The sequence below is a fragment of the Trachypithecus francoisi genome, unplaced genomic scaffold (genome assembly GCF_009764315.1).
Source record: "Trachypithecus francoisi isolate TF-2019V2 unplaced genomic scaffold, Tfra_2.0 Lachesis_group4, whole genome shotgun sequence".
NCBI lineage: Eukaryota > Metazoa > Chordata > Mammalia > Primates > Cercopithecidae > Trachypithecus > Trachypithecus francoisi.
This window is the reverse complement of record NW_022681469.1, coordinates 48385003-48406781: the sequence shown is the minus strand read 5'-3', so window position 1 is coordinate 48406781 and position 21779 is coordinate 48385003. Positions and strand designations below refer to the sequence as shown.

At 36.7% G+C, this 21779-nt stretch overlaps 2 protein-coding genes across 9 annotated transcripts in view; one reads left to right on the top strand and one right to left on the bottom strand.

Moving 5' to 3' along the window:
• The window catches only part of IMMP2L (inner mitochondrial membrane peptidase subunit 2), a 926645-nt gene that overhangs the window by 411871 nt on the left and 492995 nt on the right, over window positions 1-21779 (bottom strand). The gene's annotated exons all lie outside the window — the stretch shown is intronic.
• The window catches only part of LRRN3 (leucine rich repeat neuronal 3), a 34950-nt gene continuing 29077 nt past the window's right edge, over window positions 15907-21779 (top strand). Inside the window, exon 1 of the mRNA XM_033194420.1 lies at window positions 15907-17441. The gene's annotated coding sequence lies outside the window, so the exon portion shown is untranslated. The remainder of the gene's footprint in view (window positions 17442-21779) is intronic.

The following is a 21779-nucleotide window of genomic DNA, read 5'->3' as shown; positions in this document are numbered from 1 at the left end:
ATTCTTAGCAAACTATCACAAGAAGAGAAAACCAAACACCGCATGTTCTCACTCATAGGTGGGAACTGAACAATGAGATCACTTGGACTCGGGAAGGGGAACATCACACACTGGGGCCTATCAGGGGGAGGGGGGAGGAGGGAGGGATTGCATTGGGGAGTTATACATGATATAAACGTTATGCACATGTACCCTAGAACTTAAAGTATAATAAAAAAATAAAAATAAAAAATAAAAAATAAAAAAAAAAAAAGAAACCTGATTTATTCACTTCCTGACCTGCCTGTCATCTTTCCACCTACCATGATGACTCATCAACTGTCTTTTAGCTGATTATCACTTTAAGTGTTTGAGAGAATTTATAGAATACTAATTTGCTTTTCATAAACACCACCCTTGCAATAAACTTTTAAAGCAAGATTTATTTCTAGCAATGCTGAAAAAGTCTTCTTTCTTAAGGTTCGGAGCAAAACCCAGTTAATCTTGGTCCCATGTAAAATACATGGACACATGATGCATATCTTTAGTCTTCTCATTTTTGGACATATTTCTGCCTAAATACTTGTTTCTCTGCCAACTAACTATAACTCTCTGAACAATATTTAGATCACTTTGGAAAAGGGAAGTTGGCTCACAGAGTTTTCATCTACACAGACACGGCTGGGAATCAAAATTCTAATGTTCTTGCTAATGGGGATTGATTACAATAGAAAAGGGTGACAGAGTCCCAATTTTTTTCGAATGCGTTTTTAACTTCCACATCCCAATACCTGTTTTTCCTTTCATTTCTGGTTTTGGCCAAGACTGCAATCACATATCAGGTTTCAGGAATAAAGATACTTTTGCAGTACTTTTGGCTATGATCAAAAAACAGAAATGCTGAAATTATCAAGAGAATGTCTATTTGTACACAGAATCTTTAAGACTTTGAGACTTTGGCAACATGCAAGTGACTGATAAGAACTGTTCAACACAATGACAGAGATCAAAGGCTAATTAGTGTGGACAGAAGAGATCATGGGAAGGAAGTGGAGTGAAGGGCTATGAGGCAGTGGGGTTCAAGAACTGTGATTGTAATGGGAGCAAAAAAGTTTGGCTGTTATATTTTAAATAGCTTGTTTTCAGACTCTCTTTTTTGAGATGGAATCGCGCTCTGTCACCCAGGATGGAGTACAGTGGTGCAATCTCGGATCCTGCAACCTCCACCTCCTGGATTCAAGTGATTCTCCTGTCTCAGCCTCCTGAGTAGCTGGGACCACAGGCATGCACTACCATGCCCTGCTAATTTTTTGTGTTTTTAGTAGAGATGGGGTTTCACCATGTTGGCCAGGCTGGACTTGAACTCCTAAACTCGATTGACCCAACTGCCTTGGCCTCCCAAAGTGCTGGGATTACAAGTGTGAACCACGGCACCTGGCCTTGTTTTCAGACACTGAAGTTTTATTGTATCTATCATAAATGAATATTAGTTGCCAAATCTGATGGTGAATATTCTGTTTTCATGATACTCGAAATTGCAGGAACATTTAGAACAGTCCCTCCTGTCTTCTTGAGAATGTTTTTTTCTCTGAGCCTCCGTAACATGAAGCTCTTTTGACTTTCTTTTTGCTGGTTGCTCTTTCTCACTGTCCTCTGCTGGCTTTTCCATTTTTATTTCACATTAGATAATAGAGTGCCCCAGGTCAGATTCTCAGGACTTCTTGTCTCTGTGTACCCTTTTTCCCCATGTTGTTGCATCTAAAGATAGATATGCTGATGACTTCTAAATTTACACCTTAAACTCCAATCTCTCCTCTGAGCTCCATGTTTTTATATTTAAAATGTGATGTGTCCATTATTTGGCTAAAAGGTCGCCCAGGCTTAACTCACTATTCTGAATTATTAAAAAAACACAATGTTTTACTTTTGTTTGCAGCCAATTTAATTGTTCACCTCATCCTTCTCCTTGCCAGCTACCAGAAAATCAAATGAACTAAATATCTTATCTAGTTAAAATTTGGTCTAGTATAATAGTTTCACAGATCCTTCCAATCATACTTCATTTCTCTCTAGGAAAAAAAAAAAAAAAAGTTTGGTTCTTCAAATAGCCCCCCTCATGATATTGGAGGAGAGGAGTCCATTGGCCTTCAAGATGATCCTGTGTGTGTACTAGCTCTTTGCTACTCAAAGTGTGGTCTGTGGACCAGCACCACCAACGTCTCCCGTCAGGCTGCTGGAGATGCAGGCTAAACTCCAGCCCTATTGAATGAGAATCTGCATTTTAACAAAATCCTTAGGTGATTCATAAGTCTGAGAAGCACTGAAGATCTGGTATGTATTCAATGTGCCCCTGAGTACTACTTGCTCTGCTGACATTAAAAGCTGTGATCTATGGTTGGTAACATTTTTATGGAGGTTTGGATGGTTGATTGCCTTAGTGTGGGGATTTTTTTTTTTTTGTCCCCATTGGTTTGCTGAGAGCCTGATAGTTCTTTGTAGCTGAATCAGCCTCACCTCAGCTTCCACTGGCAGCAACCTCCTGAATGACCCATTTCTCTTCCATTCAGTATATAGCTCAGGAATCAGCCCAGCCTCTGCTGTTGGGACCCTTTGTCCATTAGCCTTCTGTCTCTCAAACCAGCATCTGTGGCTCAGGAAAGTTAAATCACAGGGAATCCCTCTGTCCACATAATAGTGTGGTCAATTTGCTGTGGCACAGTATAAAAGTGATGGGAGAACAAAGAGGTGATATTTTACCAGAGATGGGGGCAATATTATTGTTTACTTAATGCACCTACCCATCTCCAAGCTAAAGTCACAAGGGTACCTCAGAACACACCTCTCTAACTACCTTACTCTCATCTCTCTCCTCTCTTTTCTCCCTAAAAATCCTCAGGGCAAAATAAAAGGCTTTTAGTTTCCTTCACTATATTTTATTTTTCTTCTTTCTGACTCTAGCTAGACCTTAATAGTGAATGGGGTCTCGCCTCCAACTAGGGAAAAATTGCATGAGCTGAGTCTCAGGCTCAGGTGGAATCAGGAAAATCTTATCTCAAGATGAAAGCCTGGCTTGCTGTATTTGGTCCAGAAATTCACACCTTAAGGCCATTGTGCTAGTTGTTTCTTCTGCTGGTTGCATAATTATATTTTTGTAAAACAAACCTGCATCTTATACTGACTACTTCTTGGAATTTCTTCTGTTAAAATTTGAATCTCCCTTCAGGGAAATAAATGACTAGGGCTGATGAGGGCAAAGTTTTTTGTTTGGTTGTTTTTTGTTTGTTTGTTTGTTTTTGTTTTATATGGTTAAGCAACAGATAAAAGCATTTTAAACATTTTAAAACATTACCCTTCCATTACACGAGAAAGAGAGAATTCTGTTTGGGGATGAGCGCAACTTGCTCTTCTCTCAGAATCCCACCTCTCACTTTATAGCACCACTATCCACATAGCAGCACCACAGTCTACCACAATGTAGAAGTCTGACTTAAATCCTCTTTTGTCATATCCCTTATACACAATCCATTAACAGTCTTTTTAGGTCTAGGTTTAAAATATCTCTGGAATACTACCATCTCTCAACATCTCTTCAGCTATCAGGGAAGTCTAGTATTCAGCATCTGTTGCTCCCCTGAACTCCTACCCACCTCTAACTAATTCTCCATGTAGCAGCCTAGTGACTTTTGAAACAGTGAGTAAAAATTGTAAGTGTAATAATATCTCTACCCTACTTAAAACTGTCTAATGGCTGCCCATTACAATTAAAATATAATTCCTTTCCACGGTTTGCAAGACTATAGGAGATCTCATCCCTGGTCACCATTCAGGCCTCGCGTCCTAACACTTCCTCTTTGTTCGTGACTCATGCGCACTGGCCTTTTTCTGTCCCTGGGATATGCCAAGCTCATTGTTGCCTTCGGACTTCTGTCACACTGTTCTTCTGCCCATTACACTTTGCCTTTGTTTCCTGGCCTGACTCTTCTTTCAACATTCATGTCTGTGCTCAAATGTTACCTTCTAAGGGTGAACCTGTTTAATACTGCATGTTAATAATCCCTCTTTGCTATTCACTATATTATTACTTTAATTTTTGAATGATATTTACTAATGTCTGGACTCATTATTTACTTGCACGTTTATCATTGCCTATTTTTCATCTACCTCTTACATCACCCCAAGTAACATTTCTGAAAACAGTGACTTTATTTTTCACCTTTATATCCCAAGCATCTAGGACAAAACCTGGACAGGTGTTCCAGTATATTTCCTGAAGGAATGAATGAAAAAAGAAATGCTGGCAAGGGCATGATAGAAATGAGACTCATACCTGCTATGTGAACTTGGTATGTACTTTCAGGAAAGCAATCTGTATAATAATATCAGGAGTCTTGGAATGCCTCAATCTTTTGGTCTAGAAAGTCACTTAAAGCAATCCGGTCTACTGATTCTTGCTACTGCATTATCTGCATTATTCACAACATAGAAAAATTAGGAAACAAACATCCAATATTTGGGAAATGGAGTATCTATATAGTATTAATATGGGCACTAAAATAATAAAGATTCTTTTATTTTTATGATGTAACTTTTAAAATATGGAATATTTTCTACTATGCAAGGGCAAAAAATGTACCAAAGTATACCAAAGCGGTATATAAAATATATCCTTTGATATGCAAAGGCTTTCTTCCCCATTTCTTTATCCTTTTTTAGTTTTCAAAATTTTTTACAATAAAGCTGTGGTCTTTTTTATTTTTATTTATTTATTTAAGATGGAATCTTGCTCTGTCACCGAGGCTGAAGTGCAATGGCATGATCTCAGCACACTGCAACCTCCGCCTACCAGGTTTAAGTGATTCTCCTGCCTCAGCCTCCGAGTAGCTGGGACTGCAGGCATGAACCACCACACGTGGCTAATTCTTGTGTTGTTAGTAGAGATAGGGTTTTACCATGTTGGCCAGGATGGTCTCAAACTCCTGACCTGAGGTGATCCGCCTGCCTTGGCCTCCCAAAGTGCTGGGATTACATTGTGGTATTTTTTAAATAATCATTTTAGAATCCAACATTAATTTAGTTAAATAATATAGAAGGAATCAAAATCAATACATGTTTCATTGAATTGAATATGATATTAATTTTTTTCTAAATCCACTAAATCTAATACTACACAAATTGGCATTTACTTATATTTAAGTTCACTATATTTTAGTCATTCTTAGAATTTTATCTACCCTAGGAAGATAAGTTTTGACCTGGGCCTTAAGACAATGTCCCAAATCGCACAGGAGGGACTTCGTAATTCAAAGCACATGTATGCTTGCACATGTATAGTAGAGGCCATAACATTTTTTAAATTAGTAAATGAGCTCCTAACTTTATGATTATACATATATACTAATAATTTGGATAATAACTAAATTCTCCATTTGTCTTCAAATTATAATCTCTTATGGCTTGAATGTGTCCCCAAATCTCATGTGTTGAAAACCTGATCCCCAAATTCATATACTGATGACACTTGGAGGTGGGTATTTTGGAGGCAATTAGGTTTAGATCAAGTCATTAGAGTTGAGCTCCCATAATGAGACTGGTAGCTTTATAAGAAGAGAAAGGCCTGAGCAGACATGCTCTTGCTCTTTCACCATGTGATGCCCTCTGCCACGTGTGATGTCATAAAGTCCTTATTAGATACAGCCCCTTACCTTGAACTTCACAGCCTCCAGAACTATAGAAAATAAATGTCATTTATTTATAAATTACCCAGCCTATGGTATTCTGTTATAGCAACAGAAAATGGACTAAGACACAATTTCTTTCTATGAACAAATTTAAGTCTTCTAAACAGGACTTACTTCTCCAAATAAGGTGATGCTTGATGTTAATTGAAATGTAGGACTGTTACAGTGGACTGCAGATCTTATTGCTGCAGGCAGAAACAGAATTATAATGAATATCTGATGTTTCATGGTACTTGGAGACATTTTGAAAACTCTCCCATTGAGAGAATGAAATACAAACATAACCACTGTACTTGAAATGAAATAAGGGCTGTTAGATTTGACTCAATCCTTTCAATGCAATTTTATCACATATATATGTAAACATACACACACATATATGTATATACTTATATACACATACGTATATTCTTATATACATGTGTATTATATGTGTGTGTATAATATATATTATATATGTGTGTATGTATACACACAGAATATTTCAAAAAAGATTATAAGTGATTGAAAGGACATGGAAAAATTAGACTTTGTTAGCTAATTGTCAAAGACAGTTAAACATTTGCTGTTTCCATCATTCTACACTCAGTTAAGCCAGGCTAAGGATCATCTTATAAATGCTGAGTTTGTTAGATTTTTCTCATATCAAACAATTCAGTTCAATCTCTTCTTACTGAATGATTACTATATGCTAGGTATTGTGCTGAGGACCAGGAATACAAAGATGCAGACATCCTGTTCACTGCCAAATTTTGACAAGGTAACATATCTGGGACCAAATATATATCCATTTTAAAAACAGAAACTTCATAGTAAGTTTCAGTATTAGAAGAATTTTCTTGTCAGTAGCCATGATATGTAAACTGCTAAATATATACTCTAAGTAAATATTCTATAACCACATCAGATCAGAAACAGCTGGCAGCTTCAGGCTGTTCATTTCAAAATGAATTGAAGACCTGTAATCTGCCTAGTGAGGATATTATTGATAGGATAAGTATTTTTGTACTTCCACAAGAATAAACTTTCTTCTTTCATGCTTTCAAATTTAGGGCCTTTTTAGTGGTGTTAGGATGCCCCATTAAATGCTAGAAAACCATTTAGTTTATCCTTAGTCAATTCTACTGAATTTGGCATTTCTTAAATTTGGTTGAGGAAGAAATCTGCAAAAGACAATTACTTGAAATTTATGTTTATTAAAAATGCGAGACTGCCAATATATTTAAGGAAAAAAGAAAACGTAAAAACAAACCCAAGACTTTCTTCTGACAATGCTGTGTTAGCGTTTCACATTTATAATTTTTTAGTATTAATCTTTAAGAATCCATGAAAGAAATACACTTGGACTTGCTTGTTGTGCCTGTTTCTAGATTTTAGACATGCTAGCACCTCTTTGTTAACAGTGGTCTTCCAAAGAGAGACTTGACCAAACTGTGCATATAGGGACTGTCCTTAGTGCAGTGCTAAAGCTCTGGGCTATGAGTCCAAATATCTCATTTAGTCATGGACTCTTGTGCAGGTAAGACACTAACTGCTATGACAGTCAGCAAAAAGTAAAACGACAAGTAATCTATACATATTTATTAATTTCTGCATTTGTGGATTAACTGTGTTGATACATCTCGTTTGCTGAAAGGATTAGAGGAGCTCAACACAGAGGTAAGAATGACTTCCTCCCCGACTTTCTACATGGGTGTAGAGGTGGCAACTTCTGACTGGGTGTCTGCATAGCAATGTGTATACTTTTAAAATAATGTAATTGACCATATCAAAAATGGGGAGAGGGGTGATAAAGAACTTACTATGATCAAAGTCCTGTAAACCCTACTTTCTAGGGTGAGGAAGAAAGAATGATTGCCTGATACTTTAAGTAGGAGCTGCTTTCTTTGCTGTAGGTTGGTAGAAGCTGGAGAGTGGAGCAGGAGTCTCCTAGGAGCAGTGTTTTCTCACTCCAAATCTGAACTGGATGCTTATTAAAGAGCACTGAGCACCAGTTTGCAGTAGCCATTCTGAATTTAACAGTAACGATTTGGAGGCTACAAATCCTGAGGTCTGACTCTGAACATGTGTTTGTTTATTGGCACAGGGGCAGCACTACACCATTTAGTTATAAAGCACAATGGAGCAAATCTACATTAATATGAGAATCCATATCTTGTCCTTCTTTTGCTGTATGTCACACTTCTCAGTGAGACCCTAACAAGAGCAGGAATTAAGAATAGGTCAGAAGAACATCTGCTTTTCTTATTTTGATTACGTGGGCAAGCAAAGGAATTTGCTTTTATAACACCAAAATAGCTTGGAATGCAGCAAAAATAAACGCACCTTCTGTCTCATGGAATGCTATTACAGTACAACGCTTTGTGAATGCTTGTTGGCATTTTCAAGCATTTTTTGGTCTCCTCATTTCTTTCTCAGCTCCATAATGCAATCCTCATGGTTTGAGCACTAGACTTCAAATGAGACATCTATTCAGAGAGTGTTCAGACAAAACGAGTGGTTTCCTTAGTAATGGGAACTATGTGAAAGCCTTCAGCACAGCCCCTTCAGCCAGCCAGGCTTCTCCCAGGCTTGTGGTTCACACATAGGCTCTCAGTGAGCATTAGACAGCTGGGGAGCACCCCCAAAGTCTAAACTGACCAAAGCACTGAATATTCATTGCATTTCTAATCAAGTGTACCCTTTATAAAAGGTTAAGGATGTAAGAAGTGCTCTTAATGGTGAGGGTTAATTTGCTCATTTTCTGCATCATGTCTATGGAATGGAAAGAAGGATAAGCGATTTTGCAAAAAAAGACATGTGCTGTTCTTTTGTTTGATTGTATTTTACATTTCCTTACCTTAAAAACCTAAGCCTGTCGTATTCGTGTTCTGTCTATGCCTAAAGACTACTACTTCTGATTTTCCAGTTTTCTGCATAACAATCATCTTCAATAAGGCTTTGAAACTTTGCTATTAAAACAGGGTGCAAATGTTGTCTTTTGTAGTCTCAAATATATTTAAAATATAGTAAAGTAGTTTCATGTATACCAATGTTGAAGTTTTATTATGTACGTGTATCGATCCATTTTGTTATTTAGTTTCAGGACGACACAATAATTAGAAAAAGAGCTGGTTTCTCTGGGTAATACAATTGTCATTCATCTTAAATATTGACTCTTAAAGGCAGACAAATAACAACAACTATCCAAAATAAAAACCAACATGAAAATAATAAAAAATTATGTCAGCTGATATAATGTTTGCCTTTGAGGAATAATGATTTATAGATACCTTCACACTATGTTAATCAATTAGGAGAATAAAAATATTGTCAAACATTTTGGGGATGAGAAACATGAGGTACAGCTAAGTTGTTAGTCTTCTACCATGAATATTTTGTTTCAATCTGGTTACAAATAAGCAAACACAGGGAGCAAAAGTTAAGCTATAAAACATGCAAAGAAGAGGAGAACAAGGGCTTCAAAAGATCACTGAAGAGAAGAAAATACAGTTTGAAGACTGTTGGCTTGGGAGTCTGACTTGCATTCTAGCTTTCCTCCCTCACTAGCGTGATAACTGTAGAAGTTCACCAACCCCAGTTTCCTCTTCTGTGAAAAGGGTAAAGTCCCTGACTGCCTCACAGTACTGTAAGAATGAAACCATATGTGTGCAGGGTCTACCAAGTTTCAGTGTCTTGCATATAGTTAAACTCAACAAATGTTATTTATTATTATTCTAGGTACTTTCATTTCAGCATACATAATTTCTGCATTTGCAATGTATATTTTAAAATCTGATCTATTTCATTGTGGTTTCTGGATAACTCAAGGAAAATCATTTCTATTTTTTTAATAATACCAATAATAAATGTAACAACAAAAACACTAAATTTGCTGTCAAGAAATAATTGAACTGAGGAATGAAGAGTGAACAGTGAGAAGCAGGCTTGCTAAACACAAGTGTGTGCCTGACTGTGTTGTGGAAGAAGGGAAGAATGGACTACAAGTTGAAATTAGAAGCAAGAAAGATGAACTAGAAAAGATGAGACTGGAAGCAGGGAAATTAGGAGCAATTGCAGCAGCCAAGGTAAGACAGGATGAACACCTAGCAGACGGAGAAGATAATTTAAGAAAATTTCAGAGTAAAATCAAGTTGCATATGGTGAAATGCAAGATATGAGGCACAAGGTCCAAAGTTCCTGCAGTTCTCTAGGTAACTAGGTAACAGCAGAAATTAAAAAAAGAAAAGAAAAGAAAAAAAAGAAAGCCAGTTTAGGGGAGAGCTTAAGAGGTCAGCTTTAGACACATAGAGTACAGAGTGCCTGGGGATCATGCAAGTAGAGACATTTACCAGACAATTGGAGGGATGGATTGATAGGCAGATGGATGGGTGGATGGATGGATGGATGGATGAATGGATGAAGAGACTGATTGATTGATTATTTTATTTGCAAGAGCAGAGATATAGGTTTGAAAGTAGTAAGTACACAGTAGAAGAGATGATATTATCTAAGATAGTATATGAAGAACAGTAGGCAAAAGAACAAACCTAGGACAAATACTTAAGAGGTAGATGAACCCACAATGACAAGAGACAGAATGTTCAGACAAGCATGAGCATGACTTAGGAGGCTTTGATGTGCAAGAACCAAATTGGGAGGGCACTGGTTGAGATTCCAAAGCAGAATTTCAGTAGCAAGGTTGGATTAGAAACCAGAGAAAGGTCAACTGAAAAAGTAGGTAGAAAGTGATGATATGATTGTAGCAAATATTGATAGCTCTTTTGAGAAACTTAATACGAGGAGGACAGAGATGGAATAACAGACTAGGGTGCAGGATTAAAGGGATGATTGTTGCTGTCATTGTAGTATGAGTAACAATTAAACATATCTACCGATTTTGTGGAAATATTGCTAGATATTTTTTCACACGGCTAGAAAAGGAATAAAAGTCAATTCCCTGAGTGAAAAGAATGGAGAGAGACACAGAGAAAAGCCAAGATGACAGACCTTTTGGATCTACAGAGAAATACAAGGAGAAACATTGGGAAGAATAAAGGAATCTGAGGAAGAGATATAGAAAAAAATTTGTCTCATTGATTTCTGACGTCATCCTTGATTGTGAATTTCTTGGCATAGTAAGATTACTTTTGTTCTTCAAATGATTTGTATCTTTCATTAAAAATAAGACCTTTGGGTATATACCCAGTAATGGGATTGCTGGTTTGAATGGTATTTCTGCCTTTAGGTCTTTGTGGAATCAGTGTCCAAAGCAGTTGAACTAATTTATACTCCCATCAACAGTGTAAAAGTGTTCCTTTTCCTCCACAACCTTGCCAGTAGATTGAAGCTAGTTGATTAGGGTATTTAGTTGTTAGCTAAATTTTCGTGGGTTTGCGTCCCATTAATCTAGTTAGGACTTAGTAAGGTGTTTTTTGACTTTTTTAATAGTAGCCATTCTGACTGATGTGGGATGGTATCACATTGTGGTTTTTATTTCCATTTCTCTAATGACCAGTGATGTTGAGCTATTTTTCACATGATTGTTGGCCGCACGTATTTCTTTTTTTGAGAAGTATCTGTTCATATCCTTTGCCCACTTTTTATAAAGACACATGCACATGCATGTTCACTGCAGCACTATTCACAATAGCAAAGATATGGAATCAACCTAAATGCCCATCAGTGATAGACTGGATAAAGAAAATGTGGCACATAAACACCAAGGAATAAATACTGTGCAGCCATTAAAAAAAAGAACAAGATCATGTCTGTTGTAGGGACCTGGATGCAGCTGGAAGCTACCATCCTTAGCAAACTAATGCAGGAACAGAAAACCAAATACTACATGTTCTCACTCACAAGTCGGGGCTAAATGATGAAAAATCAACAGACACCGGTATCTGCTGGAGGGTGAAGAGTGGAAGGAGGGGGAGGATCAGAAAAAACAACTAATGAGTGCTAGGTTCAATACATGTGTGATGAAATAATATGCACAATCTCCCCGCCCCATGACCCATGTCTACCTTTGTAACAAACCTGTACATATACTCCTGAACTTAAATAAATAAATAAATAAATAAATAAATAAATAAATAAATAAAAAAGACACGGCTTGGTGCTGTGGCTCACATCTGTAATCCCAGCCATATAGAAGGAAGAGGTGGAAGGGTCGCTTGAGATCAGGCTGGGAAGCACAGAGAGATCCCATCTCTACTCAAAGGAAAAAAAAAAAAAAAAAAGAAGAGAAAAATTAAAAGAAAAAATAGCAGCATATGGTGGCTTGTGCCCGTGGTCCTAGCTACTCTGGAAGCTGAGGTAGGAGGAATATTTGAGCCCTGGAGTTTAGGGTTGTTGCAGTGAACAATGATCGTGTCATTGCACGCCAGTCTGGGCAACAGAGCAAGAACTGTCTCAAAAATAAAGAAAAAAATTAAAATTAAAACAAAACCTATAGGTAAATAAGAATCTCTGTTTTTCTCCAATTTTACTTTCCAAAACTCCTTTGAAAAAGAAAATGAGAACCCTGACCCAACTTGCTTTAGTTCAACATTCTAACAAACAACCAGTGTTACTACTCACCTTACATCATGTTTCTAACTGAATTGAGAACTAATCTGTTATTAGAATTAGACCACAAAGGACAAAATCACTGAAGACCTTCTTAGCACAATGTCAGCCCCTCACCATCAGTGACTCATTCATTTGTATTTAGCTTTCTGAGCATATCAACTCATTTTTTCCACTAGGCACTGCATTTCTTCAGAGCTCTACTTCTCAAATCATGACAGCAATAAAAATTCTGTCATCAACCCTGAACAAACACTACTGTATAAAAGCATCCACTGTCTAGTGCATAAAACTCATTCCTTTTTTAAAAATAGTATTTTATTTTTGGCATCCCGTGTTGCTGACTACATTGAATTGGTTGGTTCAGCCATCCTTCAAGTATTCATTTATTTGACAAGTGAATGTTGAGTACCTTGTGCAGTAGAAAGTGCTCTGGCTCTGTAAGCAGACAGAACTGAGTTCAAATTTTAGCCCCATTATTTAATAGTTTTGGGACACTGGGCAAGTAAGCTAGCTTCTTTCAGCCAATGTTTCTACACTGTCAGTTGAACATAAAAATATCTATCTTGGCCAGGCGCCGTGGCTCACGCCTGTGATCCCAGCATTTTGGGAGGCTGTGGCGGGCTGATCACAAGGTCAGAAGATCGACGCCATCCTGGATAACATGGTGAAACCCCATCTCTAGTAAAAATACACAAAATTAGCTGGGCGTGGTGGCACGCACCAATAGTCCCGGCTGCTAGGGAGGCTGAGGCAGGAGAATTGCTTGAACCTGGAAGGCGTTGGTTGCAGTGAGCCGAGATCACGCCACTGCCCTCCAGTATGGACGACACAGCGAGACTCCGTCTTAAAAAAAAATCCCAATTTGAATAGAATATTTTTGAAGTTAATGTATATAATACACAAACATATGTTAGTGTTAATGCTCGACAGATGTTATTTTATCCATTTTATATGCATTGTGGAGCTTAAAAATGTAATAAGACATATACTCCCTCTAGGGGAATCTTACATGCTAAAAGGGGAAACAGGTAAAATTACAGAAACAATTGTAATACCAAAACAAGATAGATAAAGAGTACTATTGTGGATCAAATGAGAGAGTATATCTTGTTAAAGGAGGAAAACAATGACCATGATAACAATGACCACTACCATAATAATGCCAATAATAATGTCAAACATTTGTTCAAGACTACTATATTTGAGCACTTTTCTAAACTCGGTATACATATTAACTGTTTTAATGCTCTTAACAATTCTGGGAGAAAAATGAGACGCAGAGATGATACTTAAACCGAGATGCACAAATGACACTTAACAGAGATGATACTTAACATGATGCTCAGAGTATCTAGGAAGTGGCAAGGTAAGGATCCAAACCCAGGCGTTGTGGTTCTACAACTCACATTCTACCAACTGCCCAGGCTACTTTTCTAAGAAAAGCACACAGCAAATAAAGCCCAGGATTTGATGAAATAGCAATAAACAAGTTAAAAATCCCAACCACTGGCCAGGCTTGGTGGCTCATGCCTATAATCCCAGCACTTTGGGAGGCAGAGGTGGGCGGATCATGAGGTCAGGAGTTCGAGACTAGCCTGACCAACATGGTGAAACCCCATTTCTACTAAAAGTACAGAAAAAAAAAAAAAAATTAGCCAGGCCTGGTGGCACGCTCCTGTAATTCCAGCTACTCAGGAGGCCGAGGCAGGAGAATTGCTTGAACCCGGGAGGCAGAGGTTACAGTGAGCGGAGATCGTGCCATTGCACTCCAGCCTGGGAGACAGAGCAAGACTCCATCTCAAAAAAAAAAAAAAAAAAAAAAAAAAAAATCCCAATGACTAAGTCAATGAATACCGATCTACTGTACCCCAATATTTTCTTATTTGATGATGAAAGCAAAACTTTCAGTATAATTTAAGGGTTGTAATTATTCATTTATGTTTGAAAATCATTTCTATACCTTTCCATTAAAACTCAGTATTCATCTAGGAAACCCTGTAGACATTTCCTACAATGTAGGCAACACGTACAACCATGTAATACTGTGGTTTACAATGTGAAATTTCTCTGAAGCTTTAGTGCCTTCTAAAGGAAGAAACTTAAGAAAGAAAAAAAAATGAAGGGAGAGAAGGAGGGAGAGTAAGAAGGAGGAAAAGAAGAAGGAGGACAAGAAGAATTAGCAGAGGACTGTCAATCATCCAGTAGATGATAGGATAATATGGTGGAAAAAATCTGGAATACCTGAGGGGTGCTATCCTGTTTTTAAGGTGCCAACTGTGTGTTAAGCTTCCATGGTTCTCATTTGATGATCACTCACAATTATATTAATTCAAAAACCCTAAAATCCTTACTATATTACAATGTAATGTCTTCATATGGTACTTCATTATATAGATGTGATACCAAAATAATTTTTTCATGTATCTTTTGAGAGAGCCACATTTCACATTTACAGTTAAGGACTGAAGTCCCTGATAAGTGAAAAAAACACGCAAAACACACACTGATTCTACAAACCTGCTGATGCTCTTGGAACAAAATAGAAATTCCAGCCAAAGAACAGAATCGTCATCCTTTTCATCCACAGCGAGAATCATTTTCTCTTTCACATTAAAATCTCATTTCTAGTGCTCCATGATATTAAATTTATAAAAATGAGTATAAAATATTTTAAATTTATCATGTACCTACATTAAAAGGACAATTGCAGGAAGAGCACTGTCATCTCCCACTTTCAAAAAAGTGATCATTTAGTTAAAACAACTTCCTATGAAATAATGTAAGATAACATATAAATGGCTACCTTTAACAATTCTAACTGAATCAAAACTGAAAAGATTTTTTCTTGATTTCTGAGAGACTGAAATTTAAAATATTAGGTATGATTGTTTAAAAACCAAGAAAGTAGTTTAATCATGTATTTGTTTGACTATCACAACTTACCTTCATTATGGGAGTGCATTATAATTGGTTTGATTACTGGATTTGTCAATTATACAGTCAATACCAATCGATGAAAATTAATCACTTAGATATCATGACATAAATAAAAATTCCTTTTTCAAATAATTATCACAATTTTAAGATTATTCTTCCATATGTGGCAATAAATTCTGCAAATATTGAAATAATTTGGAAATTTAAAGACATTAAGATTTCCTAGATTAAAATTAAGGGGTAAAAAGGATGATTATTACTATTATTAAAAGTACATTAAATTATATGTAAACATACTCTTAACACAACATCCCAACACTCAACCATGATCCCTAACATACAGAATTGACTCAGGGCTTTCTGAGTAAATACTAGAGTATCTAGTAAAGAATGAAACTTTACAATAACATTCTGAAATAAATACTAAGTTAAATGAGATGCTACTTTTATCTTGAACTTATTTTGATTCATTTGAATAAATTCTTATAGAGAAAAAGCATTTGGGAACTGTTTCTAGAAAACTACAGAGTGAAAATATTTAGTATTTAAAGATAAGCCTATTGTTTAAAATTTTTCCTGGTATTATTATTATTATTATTGTAACTGAAAACTATTGGTCTATGTCATGTCAATAAATACTTAAGGAGCAATTAGATGTGAAGACTTTTTTTTTTTTTTTTCCCTAAATCTAATAAGTGCCATTTCTTTTTACTCCACTAGAGGGTAGTCTCTCAAAACTGGGGTTGGAGTTATGACTAGCCTGCTTCTGACCTGTTGATACATTAATCCTCATGTTCCATTCTCCTCAACAAGATGTTTCTTTAATATACTAATTAAGGTTGTAAAACATGCATTTTTAAAACTGCTTTTTGATTTTTTCATAGATGTTCTTCGAGAAATAAGCACTGCTATGTGTTTCTGTGTTTTCCAAATTTCTGGTAATTAATAAAAATGTTTTACATATACTATACATGGTTTGTATAGTATATTTTCCTAGGAAATATCCTCTCAGAGTTAATAGGCCTAAGAACAAAGATAAATAGTTTTTTTTATGATTTAACTTATTACAATTGAATTATTTACTCAGAGTGGTAAAAAAATATATCCTAAATACACACACACACACACACACACACTCACAGATATACAAACACACCTACACATGTACCCATTCATATGTAGCTCCTAGATTGATTACATCATATAAGAAGTCAGTGAGTATAATTAGAAATACATATTTTTAAAAAGTACCCCCTCAAATGCCAATGTTGTGAATTACAGAGAGGCAAATATACGTTTTATTTTAAAAATCTGGTCAATCCAGACAAGAAATGTCATTGCTAAAAAAAAAAGTGTTATTGAACACCAAGCACATATGCTAAATTAAGTAGGATCTATAGAGAACCAAATGCCACTCAGAACAGTTGCAAGCTTCTCTTCTTAAATAATACAGTCATTGCTGAACTTCGCAGAGACAGAGTTGGAGGTGTAAGTCTCTACGAGGTGTTTTTAATATTTGGGAAATCCTTATCAGTAGTGTGTCCTGCCTATTTGCAGACTGAAACATTGTTTCTCTGAATGACTGATAACCTCAAATTGAGAAAACTTGTCAAAAAATTCCCAACATTCCTCCAGAAAGGGGAAAAAAAATAAGGAAAATGATACCTAGGAAAATATGCAAGCCTGTTTCATTTATTTGTATCCTAAGCAGCAGTGTCATAGAACAGACAGTTTGTTTCAGCCAACCAGACTGGAGCAGCTGCGAGTGCTACATCTTGGCAGTCTGAAGCGATTGGCTCCTCTCTGGGGAGTGGAGGGTGTTCAGTTATTAATGACCGCTGAGCAGGCAGCACCATGTCAGTGTGACAACTGATCGGGTGAACGATGCACCACTAACCACCGTGGAAACAAGGAAAAATAAAGCCAGCTCACAGGATCTCTCTTCACTGGATTGAAAGCCTCAGCCTGCCGACTGAGAAAAAGAGTTCCGGGAAAAAGAAGGAATCCCGGCTGCAGCCTCCTGCCTTCCTTTATATTTTGAAATACAGAGATAAGATTACGTGCATGTGTGCATATCTATAGTACATATTTGTGTACACTTTGTTACATAGACACGCAAATGCACCTATTTACACCGGGCAAGAACACAACCATGTGATTATCTCAACCAAGGAACTGAGGAATCCAGCACGCAGGGACATCGGAGGTGGGCTAGCACTGAAACTGCTTTTCGAGGTAAGTTTAAAATACACATATCTTTTAAAATACGTTCTATTTCTTGTCACCTCGATGATCACGTTTTTACACCTAAATCCTCCTTTGATGTCTTCCTCTTGTCTGAATTCTAAGAGCATTTTTCTTTTATTGCACTTTTGAGAAGAAATGCACATGTAAAACCCAGCTGGCTCTGTGTGTGCCTAGCTGTGTTTGTGAGATTCTCCAACATGCATTTTACTAGCTTGAATGCCCATCAGAGGATGTGAGTGGGAGAGAAAAAGCAGTGTTGGGGGGAGGAGAAAAAGGAGGGAGACAGAAGAAAAGGGAATACTGGGGGAGAAGAGAGGAGGAGAGGGAGAGAGAAGGAGATGAGGAAGAGAGAAGGAGACAGAGAGAGGAGAGGAGAGACACGGGTGAGGGGGTGCAATTTTCCTTTTTCTTCACATTATTTGTAGTGAAAAACAGATCACACATTATTCTGTGTTTTGAAATCAACCCACCAAATGGGGCATTTTTATTCTCTCTCACCCAGTGGATGCAAATTAAGGCAAATGCTGTTGTATGTTAAGAGCTAAAACCACTAAGCAGAGTAGCAGATTGAGCATATCACAAACAGTTATTGAATTTCTGCCAGGCTACATCTTACGGACCGGGGTAAATGACTTCCCTTTAATAACATCCCCTCACTGGTCTGAAGGGACAGTGCAAATGTCTGATTGCTAATGCAGCTGGAATTGCCACACACTAGGTAAAAGGATCCCATGAACCAGAAGAGTTCTAATCTTCTTTGGTAATTAACAGGATCACAGCAGGATGGCTTTAAAGTACATTTCCTATTTAAGAAGATTGTTTGTTCTAACCAACTGCTATATTCCCTTTGCTGTTATTGAGCTGGATGGCTTAATTCGGCTCTAATTTATTCATTTTTAACAATATGTCCTTGTTTCTGTGCCTCTAATTTCAGTGAAAGCAGGCTATGAATATGAGTAGAACCTTCCTAATTTAGTGAAAAGGGGATAATGTGAAAACAAAAAGAGAAGTAAAGGTTCAAAATATCTACCTAGAATATACTGTGCTCTGGTACCATAAATAATACTGATATATTTCTCATCTTTAGTTTCAGAAGCAATGCCTCTGAGACAGAATTACTCTCAGTAAACTCTATGAGCATCCATGTATCGATGATTCATGGAATTCATTGTGGGTTAATTTTTACTTCCAATCTTGTAAAGGGAAGCCAGCTACTTAGAATATGCTTTCAAACAGACACCACCAATTGAGGATATTCATGGAAACATTCACTGCCCTCTTTACTGGGTCCTCGAAAGACAGTAAAAGAAACCTAGTATTTGTATTTCATCTTCCGGAGCTCTCTCCTGCCTTCTTTTAGTTCAACTAACCACATAGTTAACAGAGTCAGCTTCTTTGAAACTATGGGTTATTTTTTTCCACAACTGTGATTTCAGAGCTATTATTGGTTTTCTAGTTTGTAATATAAGCCAAAGCAAAAAGACAATAACCAGTCACTTAGATCCTGCCACTTTCCCATAAATGTGTCAAAAAATGAGTCAGTTTACAATATGTAATATAAGAAGTCAATTAATTCCAGTGACCTCTGTAAATGATGACAATAAAGCAGCTCTGACAATATACCAGTGGCTTCGATTTTCTCTCTGTAAAATGAACAAGTTTAAGAAGAGGGTTCCTGCTCAGAGAGAAAAATGAAAGGTGCTGAAGCATCAGCCTGCAATATTGGCAGCTTTGCTCGCTCTGCCTCAAACGCCACATGCAATCTATAAAAAAACAAAATGATTTATTACAAAAAGGAAAAGGTGTTTTATTTGCTTTTCTGCTATTTATTAAAAGTGTTGCTTTTGAAACAGACCAGATCTGATATTCTGAGGTACCTCCTAAGTTCCTAACCAAGAGGAAAAGAAGTAGATACTCAACCCTCTGATTTCAAACTCCCATATAATGTAGCATTGCAGTATTGATTTCTGTTTTTCTTAGACCTTTTCCAGGGAAAGTTTGCATGCCAGACACACATTCTTAAATCTAACCCGCCTTATTTTAAAATTGCAATCGATGACACCTAAGAACAGTGGATTCACTGTTTAACCATAGTAAAGCTCACATACATATTTTGTGGATTACAGAGATCAGTAATGTGCCCACTTGAGTCTGAGAAATACCAACACTCCAGGCCCCCAGTGTTGTCACTCAGTGTGTGCCAGTGAGTTTGGTGATTTGATCAGCACCTACGAATGCCAGATGATGGACATATGTGTATGCCTGGAAGACTTAACCATAGTCTCCCCAAATCATGTAACTATACCAGAAATAGCAGCTTCCTGGCAAGACAAGTTTCAAAGGACCATTTTTTTTAGGGTGTCGCTTGTCACAGGCAACATGCTGAGTTAGAATGCTGATGAGTAGGTGGAATTTTTTATTTGGAGGTGGTTGTTCTTGTTATTAATGGCTGAATAAACAGTGCTACCAGACTTCTAGGCCAGCAATTTAGTGATCTACGAAAAAGGTGATCAACTTATGATGCACTAACTATATTTCACTGTTTCTTTGTTTTTTTTTTTTTTTTAACATCTTTTGCTTTTGCCATATGATGGGTTTGATGTTTCACTCCTCCACCCCAGTCTGAATTTTTTTGGGTGTAACATTCCTATGTAACATGGCACTTGATATTTATTACAAACTAAGTTGATCAGAAAGCTTTATAAACTGAGTTTAAAAAAAAAAAAAAACACTTATCTAAGTTAAAGGTTATTACTTAATTAGCAGCCCCTGAAAATGAGCATAGGCGAGGTATCTGTTGGCAAATCTGAAGGAGATCATTAAAAGAAAGCTAATAGCAGGCTAAAAAATGAGTTCTTCTAGTCTCAATAAGGATGCTCCTCCAAAATGATTTAAAATAATGTGGCTCCAGCCAGTCTGAAGAAACACTAGACATGTGTACAGCCCACTAAAATGTTCCATGTAGACCTGGTTCTGAGAGTTTAACTACTTATTTATCATTGTTTGGCACATGAAACTAAATAATCAGGTAAACTCTAGGCAAAACATCAGTACATCTTGTCTGTGCTGTCAAAGGTAAAGCTGTCTGATATTGGCTATGCAATGAGTACTTAGGAAAGCTTCACTGTGTAACAACTGAACATAGCTCCTGCTCAGGGAATTCCTCCCCTCTCCTTCTGAAAAAGTGATGTCTTGTTAGACATCTACGAAGTCACTAGTAAAACATGATAACAATTATTTCTTTAGCCACAATGTGAAAGGAAAGGAAGTCAAATTCTAATATAAAGACAGTAGCTGGTGCCAGAGGATGGGAAAAAGGAAGAGGGATAAATCAGAATGTTTTTCTAACTTGTTGAAAGGAATCGAAGGTCTCAATAGATGCTATTTAGAGGTCATTAAATACAGGATTAACAAGGAAGACTTAATGCCCATCTCAAACCTTTCCGAAGAAGTACAGTACCTACAGGGCTATCTACTATATTTGCATAATTGTCAAGTTTGTATACATCTGCTTTCTATTATGTTAATTCATCTTTAGGCCATAATAAGGGAAGAATTATCTATGGTGCCATTAATAAAAACACATTACACAGTTTCAGTATACGGGAATAAAGAAGGGAGACATGCTTTCATAGAACAGAATTTTTGAATTGAAAGAGACATTAGTAGCTAGTCTAATATGTTCATTTGATAGGTGAAAAAAACTGAGGCTGAAAGGGTTTGAAATCATTATAATGTAATATACTGTACTTTGTATTCACCCAGCTATTGATTGGAGAGGCCCAGGTTAGAACTCCTTACAATACTTCCTCCAGCATTCCATTAAAATTCTGCCTCCTTAGTCTTTCAAATATAATGTTTTCTCAAAAAACTATCTGAAAAAAAATCCCCCCAGACTCACAGATATGTGCAAAAAAGAGAAATGTTTATTCAGATAATCAAGCATTCTAAAAGTAAAAGCCAATATTCAATAACAGAAGCAGCAATGATTTATTAAGTATATAACACCCAAATATTTCAAAACCGTAATTCATCTTTTGAATGTGGTTTACTATATTCTGTAAAGAGTCATAAAAACTAGAGTTTTGCCCAGTTTTTAAAACATGTTAATAATAATAATGCCGCTATCCTTCACTTACAGAGACTCAGCTATTGATCATCCACTATAAGTTTTAAGGTTTTCCAAGAATTCTGAAGAGCCTCTCCACATCTGTTTTTACTTGGGTTCACTATAAATAATTTAAAGCACTTAACATGTGCCTTATTTTTTTATATACAGTGTCCATTCTCAGGATCCATGCTTTGCTTATACATCTCATTGGAAAA